Raw genomic sequence first — 18,597 nt, 5'->3', positions numbered from 1 at the left:
CTGTCCATCACCAACTCCCAGAGCTTGCTCAAATTCATGTCCATTGAGTCCATGACACCATCCAACCATCTCATCCTCTGTCATTCCCCTTCTCCTCCTGCTTTCAATCTTTCCCAGCATCAGGGTCTTTTCTGATGAGTCAGTTCTTCGCATCAGGTTGCCAAAGTATTGGAGCTTCAGCATCAGTCCTTCCAGTAAATATTCAAGGCTGATTTCCTTTAGGATTGACTGTTTTGATCTCCTTGCAGTCAAAAGCATCAATTTTTTGGTGCTCAGCTTTCTTGATGGTCCAACTCTCACATCCATACATGAGTACTGGAAAAATCAAAGCTTTGACCAGATGGACCTTGGTTGGCAAAGTAACATCTCTGGTTTTAATATGCTATCTAGGTTGGTCATAACTTTTCTTCCAAGGAGCAAATGTCTTTTAATTTCATGGCTGCAGTCACCATCTGCAGTGATTTTGGAGCCCAAGAAAAGAAAGTCTGTCACTGTTTCCATTGTTTCCCCATCTATTTGCCATGAGGTGATGGGACTGGATGCCATAATCTTTGTTTTTTGAATGTTGAGTTTTAAACCAGCTTTTTCATTCTCACTTTCATCAAGAGGCTCTTTAGTTCTTCTTCACTTTCTGCCATAAGGGTCGTGTCATCTGCATATCTGAGGTTATTGATATTTCTCCCGGCAATCTTGATTCCAACTTGTGCTTCATCCATCCTGGCATTTTGCATGATGTACTCTGCATATAAGTTAAATAAGCAGGGTGACAATATACAGCCTTGATGTACTCCTTTCCTAATTTGGAACCAGTCTGTTGTTCCATGTCTGGTTCTAACTGTTGCTTCCTGACCTGCATACAGATTTCTCAAGAGGCAGGTAAGGCAGTCTGGTATTCCCATCTCTTTAAGAATTTTCCACAGTTTGTTGTGATGCATACAGTCAAAGGCTTTGGCATAGTCAATAAAGCAGAAGTAGATGGTTTTCTGGAATTCTCTTGCTTTTTTGATGATCCAGCAGATGTTGGCAATTTGATCTCTGGTTCCTCTGCCTTTTCTAAATCCAGCTCGAACATCTGCAACTTCATGGTTCACGTACTGTTGAAACCTGGCTTGGAGAATTTTGAGCATTACTTTGCTAGCGTGTGAGATGAATGCGATTGTGCGGTAGTCTGAACATTTTTGGGCATTGCCTTTCTTTGGGATTAGAATGAAAACTGACCTTTTCCAGGCCTGTAGCCACTGCTGTTTTCCAAATTTGTTGACATATTGAGTGCAGCATTTTCACAGCATCATCTTTTAAGATTTGAAATAGCTTCTTACCTAGCTTTGTCATTGTTGATAATAATGATATTTTTGTGTTTTTATCGTGGTAAGAACATTAACATGAGATCTACCCTCTTAACAAAATTCTAGGTGTGTAATAGAGTATTGTTAATTATAGGCCTGATATTGTACAGCAGGATCCTGAGTTTCTGTTTCGTTTTCCAATCTGTTTTCTCTTTGGTGCTCAGGTTGGGTCATTTCTATCCTTCTAGCTTTAGGTTTGCTCCTCTGTCACCTCCCCTCTTTTCTTGAGCCCATCCAGTACGTTTTTTTTTTTTTTTTTAATTTCAGCTGTTGCTTTTTAAATTCCAAAATTTTCATTTGATTCTTTTCATATCTTGTATTTCTTTGAATATTTGCTAAATAATTAAAAATACATCACCCCTGAATACTCCGATATGTCTCTGTATCAGAGTGGAAGCTCAGCTTCCATTAAGTGATGCTGCTATAAAGAGCAAGCCCAAATCTCAGCAGCATACAACAAAGTTTCTCTTCCTTCGCATTACATGGAATCTGTTCATCATCAGTGGCTATACTCAGTGAATCAATAGGCTATGAGTCTACTTCATCTTTCTCTTCATCCTGGGATCCAGGATGAAGGAGCAGCCCCTAGTTAGGTCATGCCATTCGCATGGAAGAAGGAAAAGAATAAGAGAGCAGACAGAAATTTGCAGTGCCACTTCAAGTTTCTGTCAGACTGCCAAAGTGTCACTTCTGCTTATATTTCACTGACCAAAGACCAGCATGATGTTAGTGGCTGGGAAAATATACTCCTTCTAGAAAAAGGCCTGCAAATCACATGGCAAGAGGTGAGAGAAGGAGAGGATATATAATTCTTATCCAGAAAAGAAGGGTCAAATAATTGAGGAGAGTAATATATTACAAAGCATTTCCAAAGAGTAAGGACATTTTCTTACTTAATCACAACCCATTGTCACTTCTAACCAAATTAACAATTCCATAATATGATCTAATAGTCTACATTTAAAATTTTCCAGTTATCCCAAAAGTATACTTAAAACTTAATTTATTCAAACCAAAATCCAATCAAGGACCAATGTAACATGGTTATGTGTCTTACGCTTTTTTAAAAATTAAGGACAGTCAGGAGACTGCATTTTTTTTTCATTATAGGATGCTTTTTCAAGGGAATTGGGCATTTGTCCAGCAATATCTTCTACCTTCTGGATTTGTTTGGTTGACCCCTCATGGTGTCAGTTTAACCTGTTCCTCCATCCCCAGATTTCTCATTAAATGAAAATTAGATGTAAATAATCAGTTAAACTCTGGTAAATATTTTTGGCAAGAATATTCACAGGTACTACTGTGTTGTTCGTATTATATCACACCAGGAAGCATGTATTTCTTTGTCTTATCATGAAGGATGACAAGGTTGATCAGTGAGTTAATGTGTTGACAACTTGATTCCTCCAGTGTAAATTTTTCCCTCTTGTGGTTATCACACCGGTGGTGTAAGACACCTGAACTATGTGAACAGTTGGCTCCCCACCAATCTTTCATTCAAAGGCTTTGGCATCCACTGACAAGTCTGCCTGAATTAATTTTTTTCAGTTATGGTAAAATGATAATTTTTATCATTATGTTTGTTAGCTGGCAATCTTGTGTAAAGAAGGGTGTTCTTTATAGTCATATCTAGTATATATATAAGATATATACTATATACTATATATATACTTATATATATATCTAGTATATATATAAGATATCTAGATAGATAGCTATTAGATTAAAAAATAAAACTCTTAGGATTCTGTGAATTGAGTTTTTAATTGTACCTTTCAGAAACTAATGTTATAAACACTTTTCTGTATATATTCTTCAAAATAGCTTTGTGGCTTTTAATATGAATTATAGTGAAGAATAACTATGATGAGTATTAATCTGTTGAATAATGTATAGAATCTGCATGCTGAGCATTATAAAACAGTTTTTTTGTGTGTTTCCTTGACTTTCATGGCTTTGATATTTTTAAAGATTATAGGGCAAGTATTTTGCAGGATATCAGTCAATTTGAGTTTGTCTGATAATTTCTCAGGATTAGATTTAGGTTACACATCTAAAATTTCTAAAATTCTGGAATTTCTATATGGTTCTTTAAAACAACTTTTCTCATTTGTCCATTGAGATTCCCTGTCTGTTCATCCACCGTGGCCATATTTTCCTATAGGTTCTCTATCATATTTATTATATCCATTTCAAGTAATTCCATTTTGTGAGTCACTTACAGGTCTGCTTCTACTGACCTCTTAATTATAGATCAATTTTTTTTTTTGCTTCGTTGCATATCTAATTTTTTATTATTATATATTAGTCATTGAGGATAATATGTTGCAGAAAATCTGGATTAAGTTATCTTCTTCTAAAGAATTTTATTATGGCAACAGTTAATTTACTGGCAGATTATCTGGGTCCTTGGGGGCTTAGCATTAATCTTCATTAAGAAAAGCATATTCAGTTTTTTTCCTCAGATGTTGTCTTTATTCCATAGATGTAGTGCTTCAGGAAAATCAGAGGAAAGCTCTAGCTATTTGCAACTTCCTCTATTTTGGATGGACTTAAATGCCAACCTTAAAATCTTGTGTCCTAAGCAGCTGCTAAAATCTCAGTTCAGTTCCTTAGCCTCCTTTTTGCTGGGTTTCTCGAAGTCTTATCCTGTGCCTACACAGTTCAATAATTAGTCAAGAATTAAACGGATATCTATATGAAAATTTTGGATTGCCTTCTTATTTTTATTTCTTTGGGCTTCCTTGGTGGCTCAGATGGTAAAGAATCTGCCTGCAGGATCCTCTATGACCCACCTTCCAGGGTAATGGAAATAAAAGCAAAAATAAATGGGACCCAGTTAAACTTAAAAGCTTTTGCACAACGAAGGAAACTATAAACAAGGTGAAAAGACAGCCTTCAGAATGGGAGAAAATAATAGCAAACGAAGCAACTGACAAAGAATTAACCTCAAAAAATATACAAGCAACTCTTGCAGCTCAATTCCAGAAAAATAAATGACCCAATCAGAAAATGGGCCAAAGAACTAAACAGACATTTTTCCAAAGAAGACATATGATGGCTAACAAACACATAAAAAGATGCTCAACATCACTCATTATCAGAGAAATGCAAATAAAAACCACAATGAGGTACCATTTCACACCAGTCAGAATGGCTGCTATCCAAAAGTCTACAAGCAATAAATGCTGGAGAGGGTGCAGAGAAAAGGGAACCCTCTTACACTGTTGGTGGGAATGCAAACTAGTACAGCCACTATGGAGAACAGTGTGGAGATTCCTTAAAAAGCTGGAAATAGAACTGCCATACGACCCAGCAATCCCACTGCTGGGCATATACACTGAGGAAACCAGAATTGAAAAAGACATGTGTACTCCAATGTTCATTGCGGTACTGTTTATAATAGCCAGGACACGGAAGCAATCTAGATGTCCATCAGCAGACAAATGGATAAGAAAGCTATGATACATATACACAATGAAATATTACTCAGCTGTTAAAAAGAATGCATTTGAATCAGTTCTAATGAGGTGGATGAAACTGGAGCCTATTATGAGAAGGCAATGGCAACCTACTCCAGTACTCTTGCCTGGAGAATCCCATGGACGGAGGAGCCTGGTAGGCTGCAGTCCATGGGGTCGCTAAGAGTTGGGCATGACTGAGCGACTTCACTTTCACGCATTGGAGAAGGAAATGGCAACCCACTCCAGTGTTCTTGCCTGGAGAATCCCAGGAACAGAGGAGCCTGTCGGGCTGCTGTCTATGGGGTCGCACAGAGTCGGACACTACTGACGTGACTTAGCAGTAGCAGCATACAGAGTGAAGTAAGTCAGAAAATAAAGACACCAATACAGTATATTAATGCATATATATGGAATTTAGAAAGATAGTAACGATTACCCTATATGCGAAACAGCAAAAGAGACACAGAAATAAAGAACAGACTTTTGGATTTTGTGGGAGAAGGTGAGGGTGGGATGATTTGAGAGAATAGCATTGAAATATGTATATTACCATATGTGAAATAGATCACCAGTCCAAGTGCTATGCATGAAACAGGGCATTCAAAGCCGGAACACTGGGACAACCCTGAGGGATGGGATGGGGAAGGAGGTGGGACGGGGTTCAGGATGGGGGACACATGTACACCCATGGCTGATTCATGTGAGTGTATGGCAAAAATCAGTACAATGTTGTAAAGCAATTAGCCTCCAATAAAAATAAATGAATAAATTTAAGAAAAGAAAAAGAATCTGCCTGCAATGCAGGAGACCTGGGTTCAATCCCTGGGTCGGGAAGATCTCCTGGAGGAGGGAATGGCTATCCACCCCAGTATTCTTGCCTGGAGAGTTCCATGGACAGAGGTCTTGTTCTGTGCACATACAGTTTAGGAATTTAGTTCAGTTCAGTTCAGTTCAGTCGCTCAGTCGTGTCCAACTCTTTGTGACCCCATGAATCACAGCACGCCAGGCCTCCCTGTCCATCACCAACTCCCGGAGTCCATCCAAACTCATGTCCATTGAGTCGGTGATGCCATCCAGCCATCTCATCCTCTGTTGTCCCCTTCTCCTCCTGCCCTCAATCCCTCCCAGCATCAGGGACTTTTCCAGTGAGTGAGTCAACTCTTCGCATGAGGTGGCCAAAGTATTGGAGTTTCAGCTTTAACATCATTCCTTCCAAAGAACACCCAGGATTGATCTTCTTTAGAATGGACTGGTTGGATCTCCTTGCAGTCCAAGGGACTCTCAAGAGTCTTCTCCAACACCACAGTTCAAAGGCATCAATTCTTTGGCGCTCAGCTTTCTTCACAGTCCAACTCTCACATCCATACATGACCACTGGAAAAACCATAGCCTTAACTAGACGGACCTTTGTTGGCAAAGTAATATCTCTGCTTTTCAATATACTATCTAGGTTGGTCATAACTTTCCTTCCAAGAAGTAAGCGTCTTTTAATTTCATGGCTGCAGTCACCATCTGTAGTGATTTTGGAGCCCCAAAAAATAAAGTCTGACACTGTTTCCACTGTTTCCCCATCTATTTCCCATGAAGTGATGGGACCGGATGCCATGATCTTTGTTTTCTGAATGTTCAGCTTTAAACCAACTTTTTAACTCTCCTCTTTCACTTTCATCAAGAGGCTTTTGAGTTCCTCTTCACTTTCTGCCGTAAGGGTGGTGTCATCTGCATATCTGAGGTTATTGGTATTTCTCCCAGCAATCTTGATTCCAGCTTGTGCTTCTTCCTGCCCAGCGTTTCTCATGATGTACTTTGCATATAAGTTAAATAAACAGACAGAATGTGGTCCACTGGAGAAGGGAATGGCAAACCACTTCAGTATTCTTGCCTTGAGAACCCCATGAACAGTATGAAAAGGCAAAATGATAGGATACTGAAAGGGGAACTCCCCAGGTTGGTAGGTGTCCAATATACTACTGGAGATCAGTGGAGAAATAACTCCAGAAAGAATGACGGGATGGAGCCAAAGCAAAAACAATACCCAGTTGTGGATGTGACTGGTGATAGAAGCAAGGTCCCATGCTGCAAAGAGCAATATTGCATAGGAACCTGGAATCTCAGGTCCATGAATCAAGGCAAATTGGAAGTGGTCAAACAAGAGATGGCAAGAGTGAACGTCGACATTCTAGGAATCAGCAAACTAAAATGGACTGGAATGGGTGAATTTAACTCAGATGACTATTAATATCTACTACTGTGGGCAGGAATCCCTTAGAAGAAATGGAGTAGCCATCATGGTCAACAAAAGAGTCCGAAATACAGTACTTGGATGCAATCTAAAAAAGGACAGAATGATCTCTGTTCGTTTGCAAGGCAAACCATTCAATATCACGGTAATCCAAGCCTATGCCCCAACCAGTAATGCTGAAGAAGCTGAAGTTGAACGGTTGTATGAAGACCTATAACACCCAAAAAAGATGTCCTTTTCATTATAGGAGACTGGAATGCAAAAGTAGGAAGCCAAGAAACACCTGGAGTAACAGGCAAATTTTGCCTTGGAGTACAGAATGAAGCAGGGCAAAGGCTAATAGAGTTTTGCCAAGAGAATGCACTGGTCATAACAAACACCCTCTTCCAACAACAAAAGAGAAGACTCTACACATGGACATCACCAGATGGTCAACACCGAAATCAGATTGATTATATTCTTTGCAGCCAAAGATGGAGATGCTCTATACAATCAGGAAAAACAAGACTGGAAACTGACTGTGACTCAGATCATGAACTCCTTATTGCCAAATTCAGACTGAAATTGAAAGAAGTGGGGAAAACCACTAGACCATTCAGGTATGACCTAAATCGAATCCCTTATGATTATACAGTGGAAGTGAGAAATAGATTTAGGGGACTAGATCTGATAGAGTGCCTGATGAACTATGGAATGAGGTTCATGACATTGTACAGGAGACAGGGATCAAGACCATACCAATGGAAAAGAAATGCAAAAAAGCAAAATGGCGGTCTGAGGAGGCCTTACAAATAGCTGTGAAAAGAAGAGAAGTGAAAAGCAAAGGAGAAAAGGAAAGATATAAGCATCTGAATGCAAAGTTCCAAAGAATAGCAAGGAGAGATAAGAAAGCCTTCTTCAGCAATCAATGCAAAGAAATAGAGGAAAACAACAGAATGGGAAAGACTCAAGATCTCTTCAAGAAAATTAGAGATACCAAGGGAACATTTCATGCAAAGATGGGCTTGATAAAGGACAAAAATGGTAGGGACCTAACAGAAGCAGAAGCTATTAAGAAGAGGTGGCAAGAATACACAGAAGAACTGTACAAAAAAGATCTTCACGACCAAGATAATCATGATGGTGTGATCACTGACCTAGAGCCAGACATCCTGGAATGTGAAGTCAAGTGGGCCTTAGAAAGCATCACCCGGAACAAAGCTAGTGGAGGTGATGGAATTCCAGTGGAGCTCTTTCAAATCCTGAAAGATGATGCTGTGAAAGTGCTGCACTCAATATGCCAGCTAATTTGGAAAACTCAACAGTGGCCACAGGACTGGAAAAGGTCAGTTTTCATTCCAATCCCAAAGAAAGGCAATGCCAAAGAATGCTCAAACTACTGCACAATTGCATTCATCTCACACGCTGGTAAAGTAATGCTCAAAATTCTCCAAGCCAGGCTTCAGCAGTACATGAACCGTGAACTTCCAGATGTTCAAGCTGGTTTTAGAAAAGGAAGAAGAACCAGAGATCAAATTGCCAACATCTGCTGGATCATGGAAAAAGCAAGAGAGTTCCAGAAAAACATCTATTTCTGCTTTATTGACTATGCCAAAGCCTTTGACTGTGTAGATCACAATAAACTGTGGAAAATTCTTAAAGAGATGGGAATAGCAGACCACCTGACCTGCCTCTTGAGAAACCTGTATGCAGGTCAGGAAGCAACAGTTAGAACTGGACATGGAACAACAGACTGGTTCCAAATAGGAAAAGGAGTACGTCAAGGCTGTATATTGTCACCCTGCTTATTTATTTAGGAATTAGTCAAGGGTTAAAGAGGTATCTATGAAATTTTGGATTTACTTCTTTTGTTTATTGATTTTTTAATCAGAGGAAAATTGCTTTACAATGTTGTGTTGGTTTCTGCTATAAAACAATGATTGGATTGCCTTCTTTTGTGACTTTTTCCTTTCTGAGCCCCCCACCCCCTACCCCACTGACTTCTTTCTCCCTGATTTCCAGTGCTTCTGGATCATTTCTAAAACTCCAACTTCTGTCTCATCATTCTAGTAAAACTGCTACTCTCTCAGTCAGTTTAGTTCAGTTGCTCAGTTGTGTCTCACTCTTTGTGACCCCATGGACTGCAGCACACCAGGCTTCCCTGCCCATCAACAACTCCCGGAGCTTGCTCAAATTCATGTCCATCGAGTCAGTGATGCCATCCAACCGTCTCATCCTCTGTCATCCTCTTCTCCTCTTGCACTCAATCTTTCCCACCATCAGGGTCTTTTCCAATCAGCCATTTCTTTGCATCAGGTGTCCAAAGTATTGGAGCTTCAGCTTCAGCATCAGTCCTTCCAATGAATATTCAGGACTGATTCTAAATATCTCCTTTAGAATGGACTGGTTGGATCTCCTTGCAGTCCAAGGGACTCTCAAGAGTTGTCTCCAACACCACAGTTCAGAAGCATCAATTCTTTGGTGCTCAGCTTTCTTTATAGTCCAACTCTCACATTCCATACATGACCACTGGAAAAACCATAGCTTTGATTACACAGACCTTTGTTGGCAAAGTAATGTCTCTGCTTTTTAATATGTTGTCTAGATTGGTCATAGCTTTTCTTTCAAGGAGCAAAAGTCTTTTAATTTCATGGCTGCAGTCACCATCTGCAGTGATTTTGGAGCCCAAGAAAAGAAAGTCTGTCACTGTTTCCATTGTTTCCCCATCTATTTGCCATGAAGTGATGGGACTGTATGCCATTATCTTTGTTTTTTAAATGTTGAGTTTTAAGTCAAGTTTTTCACTCTCCTCTTTCACTTTCATCAAGAGGCTCTTTAGTTCCTCTTTGCTTTCTGCCATAAGGGTGATATCATCTGCATATCTGAGCTTATTGATATTTCTCCCTACAGTCTTGATTCCAGTTTGTGCTTCATCCAGCCTGGCATTTCGCATGAGGTACTCTACATCTAAGTTAAATAAGCAGGGTGATAATATACAACATTGATGTACTCCTTTCCCTATTTGGAACCAGTCTGTTGTTCCTTGTTCGGTTCTAACTGTTGCTTCTTGACCTGCATGCAGATTTCTCAGTAGGCAGGTAAGGTGGTGCTAATCTCTGCTTGAACTCAATTTGCCCACACACTGCAATAAACTATGAAATGCTCCCAGGGGAAAGCTTATTAAATGTAGGTCTCATGGTGGCTCAGATGGCAAAGAATCACCTGCAATGCAGAAGATCAGGGTTTGATCCCTGGGTGGGGAAGATCCTCTGGAGAAGGGAATGGCTACCCACTCCAGTGTTCTTGCCTGAAGAATTCCAAGGGCAGAGGAGCCTGGCAAGCTACAGTCCATGGGGTCACAAAGAGTCAGACGTGACTGAGTGACTTTCATTTTCACCCAGTAAGCTTCTCTTCTTCAAGGATAATATCCTTTCCATTTCTCTTTGTGTTGTTCTTTGTGTTGGTCTCTAGTGTCTTCATACAGTTGTTTTTTATATCTTATCGAAGATTTATAATTGTTATTGGCAAGAGAGTTAATCTAATACAGGCAGTCAGAGTTAATCTAATACTCCTCCAGTCAGTAGAACTGGATAGGTGTGTTTTGAGTCAAGATTATTTAGAATTCACTATAAAGATGAACAAGTAAATGAAACAAGCAGCAATAATATTTATATTTTAATGGTTTAGTTTCTGTTTGGTATTTTGGGTGTTTGTGATATTTAGAAAAATTTGACATGATAGGTTTGCAGTCCTAACTTACAATGTGTAATTAAATAATTTGTTTAAGTCTGTGGTTTAATGTTTAAATCTCACTTATTTTATAAATAATATGGGAAGAATGAAAGGCAGTTTAGATTCTTATTCATATTTAACTTATTGGATATACAAATATTCTTAAATACTTGAGAGAGGTCTCCCTGTAAATCAGATATTGAAATACTTAAAAAGGTAATAGACTATATTGGATTCAAAATTCAATTTGAAATGATTAAAGCATTTAATGAAATTTGTAAATAAGACCAGAATTAATACTAACTCCTTATTAAAGACTATTAAAATTTTCTACATTTACACAGAAAATAAGATAGTGATTAATATTATAAGTTGAATGTTGTATTTGTAATTTTATTTTATTTTTAAAATTAATTTTTATTGGAGTATAGTTGATGTACAATGTTGTTTTAGTTTCTGCTGTACAGCAAAGTGAATCAGCTATACATATATCCTCTCTTTTTAAAGATTCTATTCCCATATAAGTCATTACAGAGTATTGAATAGAATTCCCTGTGCTATACCGTCTATTTGTAATTTTACTATGTTGGACAACTAATTTTAAACCAATATTCTAAATGAGTATTTATTGATATGAAGTCCATGGATTTGGACTCTTGTAAGACTGGGTTAAAGTGACTCTGGGTCACAATTTACTTAATGTCTGTCATCCTCAGTTTCTTTATCTGTAAAATGAGAATAGTGATGCTTCCCTAAAAGTACGTGTCTCAATAAATAATAATGTTCATGATAGTAGTAATGATGATTTAATGATAATATTTTAAAAAGAGAGTTATAGAGCAATGTGCACAGTATGAATCCATTTATTTTCATTAAAAAATAAGGTATGCAAAGATATGTATTTAAAAATTTCCAGAAGATTATATACAATAACTATCATTTAAAAATTTCCACAATGTAAATATATTATGATATCTATTTGTTGTATGTATATGTGTATGTGTTCATATACAAAACTTCCAGTTAGTTATTTTGTGAAATACGATCATTAGTAACTTTTACTGCTTGTTTCTTAATTTTATTTATTGTCTATGTTGAACAGATATAACATAATCAGCAGAAACACATACCTGAACATTTTAAAGTCAAGAAAAAGACATCTTTCCTTGGTTTTAATCTTGCTGGAGATCTTATCTCAAGGGTTCAGGGAGGTAGAAGTCATGCTCAGTATCTATCATCCATCACACAATCATTAAGTCATTGAAAAATCCCCGTGTGGTATATTTGCTTTGAGGTTGCTGACTGATTTCCATCCATACACACTTCATTCTGGCAGTAAATGTGGTCTTGCTTCCTGTCGTAGTGGAGGTACAAGCCTTTGCCTGAGTCTCCCTAGTAGAGTGGGTACCTTGAGAAGCCTTAAAAGTAGGAGGGACCTTTGATCCTTTCACTTTCTCCTTTACCCCCCTTTTCATTCTTCATGCTCTCTCATAAGACTTGACCCCTCCTGAGGCCCCCTTGAGACTCTGCCCATCCCAGGGGAAATTTCCAAATCTCTCTCAAACTCCTTCCTCTTCCCAGGACCCAGGTCATAATGTCCAGATGTCCACTGGACAATCCCACCTCAGATTCAGCAAACCAAACACCGCCAGTTTCACAGCCTGCAGGCCAGCTTTTTGTCCTTTTTTTGGGATAATGATTAATGGGATCTCCAATTTACTTAACCAGATAAATGTACATAACCTTGTATGTCATTTCCTCCTAGAGGGTTTTCCTGACCATCTCTCTCCCAGAGAATAAACCTTCCCTCACCTGGGCAATCCAGGCTCCATGGCACAAATACCTTTTAGAGCACCTATCACTTTAGACCATGACTGTTTGCTCCTTGAAGCTAGGGATACATCAGGATATCCCAGAACTGACCACAATCCTGTAAAGACACTCTAATCACTTGTTAACTGTCTTGAAGCAAAAGCAATCCATTTTACTCCCTCACTGAGAAGAGGTAACATTTCTTTACAGAGGAATCCCAAATAATCTTTGTAGATACCTTCACCTCCTACTCCATGTATGGCCTGGACTGTTACTCACTTCCAAAGAGTAGCATACAGGAAAGGAAAAAATAATAACTTTACAGTTTAGATAACTTGCCAATACCACCTTTATCAAGTGACAAAGGTTAACGTCGTCAGCGAGTACCTTGAGATGTCTTGTAGATAGCAGGCACCCTGATGGGATGTGATGAGAAAGGCACTTCACCTCTGCACTACATGTCTCCCAAACCTGTAACCTTAGTCTAACCTTGAGAAAACACCTGACAAACCCAGACCAGGGGGCAGTCTACAAATACCTGGTCTGTACTCCTCAAAACTGTTGAGGTCATTAGAAACACAAATTTCAAAAGGAAAGACTTGATAACTGCCCCAGACCAGAGAAAACTATGAAAAAATGATAAGTAAATATAATGTAGGATCTTGATTTGGATCCTGAAACAGAAAAAGGACAACCTGGTGAAATCTGATAAAATCTGGAGTTTAGTTAATGGTAATGTACCATGAGAAACACTGGGCTGGAGGAAGCACAAGTTGGAATCAAGATTGCCGGGAGAAATATCAATAACCTCAGATATGCAGATGACACCACCCTTATGGCAGAAAGGGAAGAAGAACTAAAGAGCCTCTTGATGAAAGTGAAAGAGGAGAGTGAAAAAGTTTGCTTAAAGCTCAACATTGAGAAAACTAAGATCATGGCATCCAGTCCCATCACTTCGTGGCAGATGGATGGGGAAACAGTGGCTGAGTTTATTTTTCTGGGCTTCAAAATCACTGCAGATGGTGATTGCAGCAATGAAATTAAAAGACTCTTACTCCTTGGAAGGAAAGTTATGACCAACCTAGACAGCATATTAAGAAGCAGAGACATTACTTTGCCAACAAAGGTCCGTCTAGTCAAGGCTATGGTTTTTCCAGTGGTCATGTATGGATGTGAGAGTTGGACTATAAAGAAAGCTGAGCACTGAAGAATTGATGCTTTTGAACTGTGGTGTTGGAGAAGACTCTTGAGAGTCCCTTCGACTGCAAGGAGATCCAACCAGTCCATCCTAAGGGAGATCAGTCCTGGGTGTTCATTGGAAGGACTGATGTTGAAGCTGAAACTCCAATACTTTGGCCACCTGATGCAAAGAAATGACTGGTTGGAAAAGACCCTGATGCTGGTAAAGATAGAGGGCAGGAGGAGAAGGGGACGACAGAGGATGAGATGGTTGGGTGGCATCACCAACTTGATGGACATGGGTTTGGGTGGACTCCGGGAGTTATTGATGGACAGGGAGGCTTGGCGTGCTTGGTTCATGGGGTTGCAAAGAGTTGGGTACGAGTGAAAGACTGAACTGAACTCAACTGAATGTACCATGTACCAATGTTGCCTTTTTAGTTCTGACAAATGCACCATGGTAATTTAAGATGACAGTATTTGGAGAAACCAAAACTGGGTAGATGAGGAGTTCTCGGTACTACATTTGCAATTTTCTGTAAGTCTAAAATTTTCCAAAATTAAAAGTGTATTTCAAAAAATCACTCCCCATGTACTATACCCTCTGTAATAGGCTGAAAGGTTAAACATCTGTGTTTGGATATAAATGGAACCTAGTTAGAAAATATGTAATAGAATTGAACAATTAAAGCAACATAATGTATTTTTTATTTTATACTGATTATAATGGTCTATACAAGAGAATATCAATTGGCTACATATCCGTTCTTAACTAACTGAACCCATGTTGGCACTCAGCTGAATGGCTATATTTATTGCCTCCCTTGTAGCTCGGGTGACCCTGTGACTAACTTCTGGTCCATGCTATGGAAACAAGGGTATGACATTTCCAGGAAAACTTCTTTAAAGGGCTAGGTGCTTCCTCCTTCTTTCCTGCTACTGGTATGGGAATGGCAAGCCTCTGAGGTAGCGCACTGAGGTGCTTGGAGCCACAAGAGGGCAGTAGTCTGAATCTGATGGCATCTTGGAGGTATCACACCTAATCCTCACAAACACAAGATCATACACACCCATTTTTTAAAAGGGAAAAATTCAGAAAAGAATATTGGTGCATATGAAGGAAAATAAAAATGGCCTGTAATTCTACCATGTAGAAATCCAGTACCATTTGTGAGATAAATACATACATATTAAATTGAAAAAAAAAAAACTCTTACGATCCTATACATGGAGTTTTCTATTTTACTTTTAAAAACTTAATATTATATCATTGACACTTTTGTATATATGTAGTTTTTGAAAATACTGTTTGTAAAATTTATTATTTTGAAAATACTGTTTATCAAAATATTGTGTGATGTTTGTACAATATGCATTATGGTGATGAATGAGTGTGATGAGTATGAATTTGCTTCACTCTGACTCGTGTTCAAGACTCACTTGGGCCACTGACTGTGTAACTCTGGCAAGTTGTATCACCTATTGAAACAAAATGGGAGTAACCTTTTAGAGTTATTGGGAAGATTAAATTAGTTAATGCATACAAGATCTAGCACAAGGTCTAGATCTTAGTAAGTTGTTTTTTAAAAAATTAATTCATTAATTTGACTGTACAGGTTCTTAGTTGGAGCATGGAGGATCTTTAACTGTAACATGTGGGATCTAGTTCCCTGGTCAGGGATTGAACCCGGGCCGCTGGAAGCATGGAGTCTTAACCACTGGACCCCAGAGTTGTCCCAGTAAGTTCTTAATAAATATAAACTATTGTGATTATCATTATCATTCTTTAATCAGTTTCTTCTTCATGGGCAGTTAACCTGTCAGGGTCTAATTAAGAAATAGACAATCAATTAGAGTTCAATTTAAAAAAAGAAGGCAATGGAAGCCACATGAGAACTTAGAAGAAATGTAACACAGAGAATTGGTTACAAAGGTGATAAGAAAGCTGAGAAATAAAATAGGGGAAATTAGAAACCCCAAAGATTGCCAGTAGCAAGAAGGCACTACTACTGTTAGGTGGGGGAGAGGGAAAGGCGGTAACCAGAGCCCAGGGCCAAGGTCACTGGTAGAAGCTACAGTCATGGCAGACCTTTCCTATGGGAGCTCAAACCAGGGAGGAAATTCACCTACTTCTGGAGATGCCATCTGACATGAAGAGGGCTGGATTTTCTACCTCCAGAACCTCCCATTGCAGACCCATCAAGGCACTTGGAAATGGAGTCTTCAGGGATCAGCCTTGAGATATAGAGCAGAGCAGAGGAAGAGAATCTGGATGGAGTGGATCTGATGGAAACAGACTCAGGACCAGCATAGTCCATCCCTTTTACTATCCAGCATTCATTCTTATGCTCCCACCTATGTTTAATGTCAGATGTGAAACACCTCTCTCCTACAAAAGCCTTCTCCATCTTCCCTCTGACAAGAGGAGCTGCAAATTCCATCAGTCATCATATTAATCTTGGATCCAAGATCTCCAGGTAAATTTCAGCACTCCCCATCTAGTTTGGATGTGGCTTCTCATGGCCTAGTGAATTCATTGTGAAATTAAGCATCAACAACATTTTTCACATAAAATATGAGTGGGAGAGGAAAAGGGGAAAAAAATGATCAATAGATGATAGGTCCATAAAAATATGTACAGACCCTTCAGTTCTTATTTCTCTAACTGATCACAAAGGTCATCACTGATATTTTCTCACTGAAAAAGTAAAATTTTTCATTGAGATTCCATCACCATTCCATGTTACCTGGCTGTTAGTCAGTCCATTGGTTATTCGGGATTATTTACTTGATGAAAAACATCTTCATACCTAAATGGTTTAAGCAATGGAAGCCACATGAAAACTTAGAAGAAATGTAACACAGAGAATTGGTTACAAAGGTGATAAGAAAGCTGAGAAATATTTTTCTATGGTTTTATTGGGTTACTTTCATCTTTAATTGAAGTTTAATATTGGACATGCAATTACTGTTCTTTAGCTATTTCCAGATTCTAAATGGCTCCCTAATGACTATCCTAAGTCCCAAATATGGTCATTCCTGTACCAGATGTGTAGCAGCATCTTAATTTTCCTGTGATAATTAATACCAATAACCCCTGACCTGCTTTCTCAGTTTGACCTGAGGAATCCTGAATGGTCAGTAGCCCCTACTCTGCTTCAAGTTTAATGGGACCATTGTTTTATCTCCTGAAGAAATAACACTTTTACTGAGGACCTAGTTCACAAAAGTAGTAGAACTCAAGGTTTGGGGATGGGGAACAAGAGCTTGCCCAGTGATTTATCGGGTATAACAGTGAAAGTGGCCCCTCCCAGTTTTACACCTTAGTTCCCAGAGCCTTCAGGGCAGCACTTCAACCTCGTAGGGGCTAACTCCGAGTTGTTCCTGCTGTTGCTGTTTAGTCACTAAGTCGTGTCCGACTTTGCCCATCTGCTGGGCAATAGAAGGTCCTCATATGGCGGTGTGAATTGAAGGAGGAGCCGCACTGTAGCAAATGGTGATAGATGTAACTTGCTTGTTTCTTCCAGACGTACTTGAACCTAATCTCACAGACAGCACTTCCAATGAAAAGAAATTGTTTCTGCTCGCACCAACCCTTATGGCTTAGCGGGTTTGAGAGCACTCAATTCATGATAGGAAGCTCAAGCCACATTGTCACTCAGGGTCCCAGAGCCTGTGGAAGCAGACTTGCTCAAAGTTCTGCCCCCCTCTCTGGGGGAAGCCCACATCCAGTACCTGGTCGTTGTAGCAATATCTGGCTCCCTTTTCTCTTTAAGGCAAGACAACTCTATAGAGACAGCTCTACTCCAGAACTCCCTGTGTGATCAGTTGAGGCTTCTGTTGCAACTGCATCACCATTCAACTTCTCCTCTTGCCCAATCCTGACTCTTATGGTCTCTTACAGTTGCTGTACCCAAGTGCAGTCCCCAATGTGCCTCCTGTCTCAGATCTCCATCTCAGACATTCTCTATCTCAGAGTTGACTTTTTGGGAAACCAAACACACAGCCGAGTGTTGAAACTCTGTGAGGTCCTTGAGGCAAGTCAGGGTCTGCTCAGGGGGAGAATAGTTATCAGCTCAGAAAGGCACAGCTTTGCTTCAAAACTCTATGGGACTATGCTGTGATTCTCTTACTGGAATTTCCTATTCCACACAACTTTGAGGACTTCTCTGGTGGCCCGGTGGTTAAGTAACCACCTGCCAATGCAGGGCACATGGGTTCAATCCCTGGTCCGGGACAATCCTGTGTGCTGTGGGGCAGCTAAGCCCATGCGCCACAACTACTGGATCTATGCTCCGCAACGAGATAAGCCACCACAATCAGCCTGTGCTCCCAGCTAGAGAGTAGCCTCTGCTCACTGCAATGAGAGAAAGCTTGCATGCAGCAATGAAGACCTAGCACAGCCAAAAATAAATAAAAATAAAGCTTTGAGTACCACTGAATCTGTTGTGTCATAAGCCTGAGTGACAGCCTGTACCCACTAAAGAATTTGCTCTTACTCTGAGCCCCACTTGAAGACTTAGTCTTGCAGATCACTTGGTAGATAGGTTGGACCATCATACCCAAGTACAGAATATATACCCTCATAAATGGTACAGGTAGTTCAGTAAGATACATTAATTTTACATATACTCACTGATGTCTACTGTACATCAGTCATTCTGGGAGATGTAGGGAAAAAATGAAAAGTGGATTCAGCCTTAGAAGAATTATATCTAGTCAGTTGCAAAGCAAAATGAGCCATGATGAAGGCTGTCTGTGGGCAGTGCCATATTATATTTATGTATGAAGTGTCATGAGCATGCAAGAAGAGAGTCATCATTCCTACCCTGGCAGGCTGGAG

General features: G+C 39.5%; 1 long non-coding RNA gene across 1 annotated transcript in view; it reads left to right on the top strand.

The window, feature by feature from the left end:
- Window positions 1–18,597, top strand: part of LOC123328203 — an 80,597-nt gene that overhangs the window by 42,964 nt on the left and 19,036 nt on the right. The window contains exon 2 of the long non-coding RNA XR_006542992.2: window positions 15,371–15,493. This is a non-coding gene — a long non-coding RNA (uncharacterized LOC123328203). The remainder of the gene's footprint in view (window positions 1–15,370; window positions 15,494–18,597) is intronic.

Source organism: Bubalus bubalis, chromosome 11, assembly GCF_019923935.1.
Source record: "Bubalus bubalis isolate 160015118507 breed Murrah chromosome 11, NDDB_SH_1, whole genome shotgun sequence".
Lineage (NCBI taxonomy): Eukaryota > Metazoa > Chordata > Mammalia > Artiodactyla > Bovidae > Bubalus > Bubalus bubalis.
Note: the sequence above shows the minus strand (reverse complement) of the source record. Positions and strands in the feature narration are given on the sequence as shown.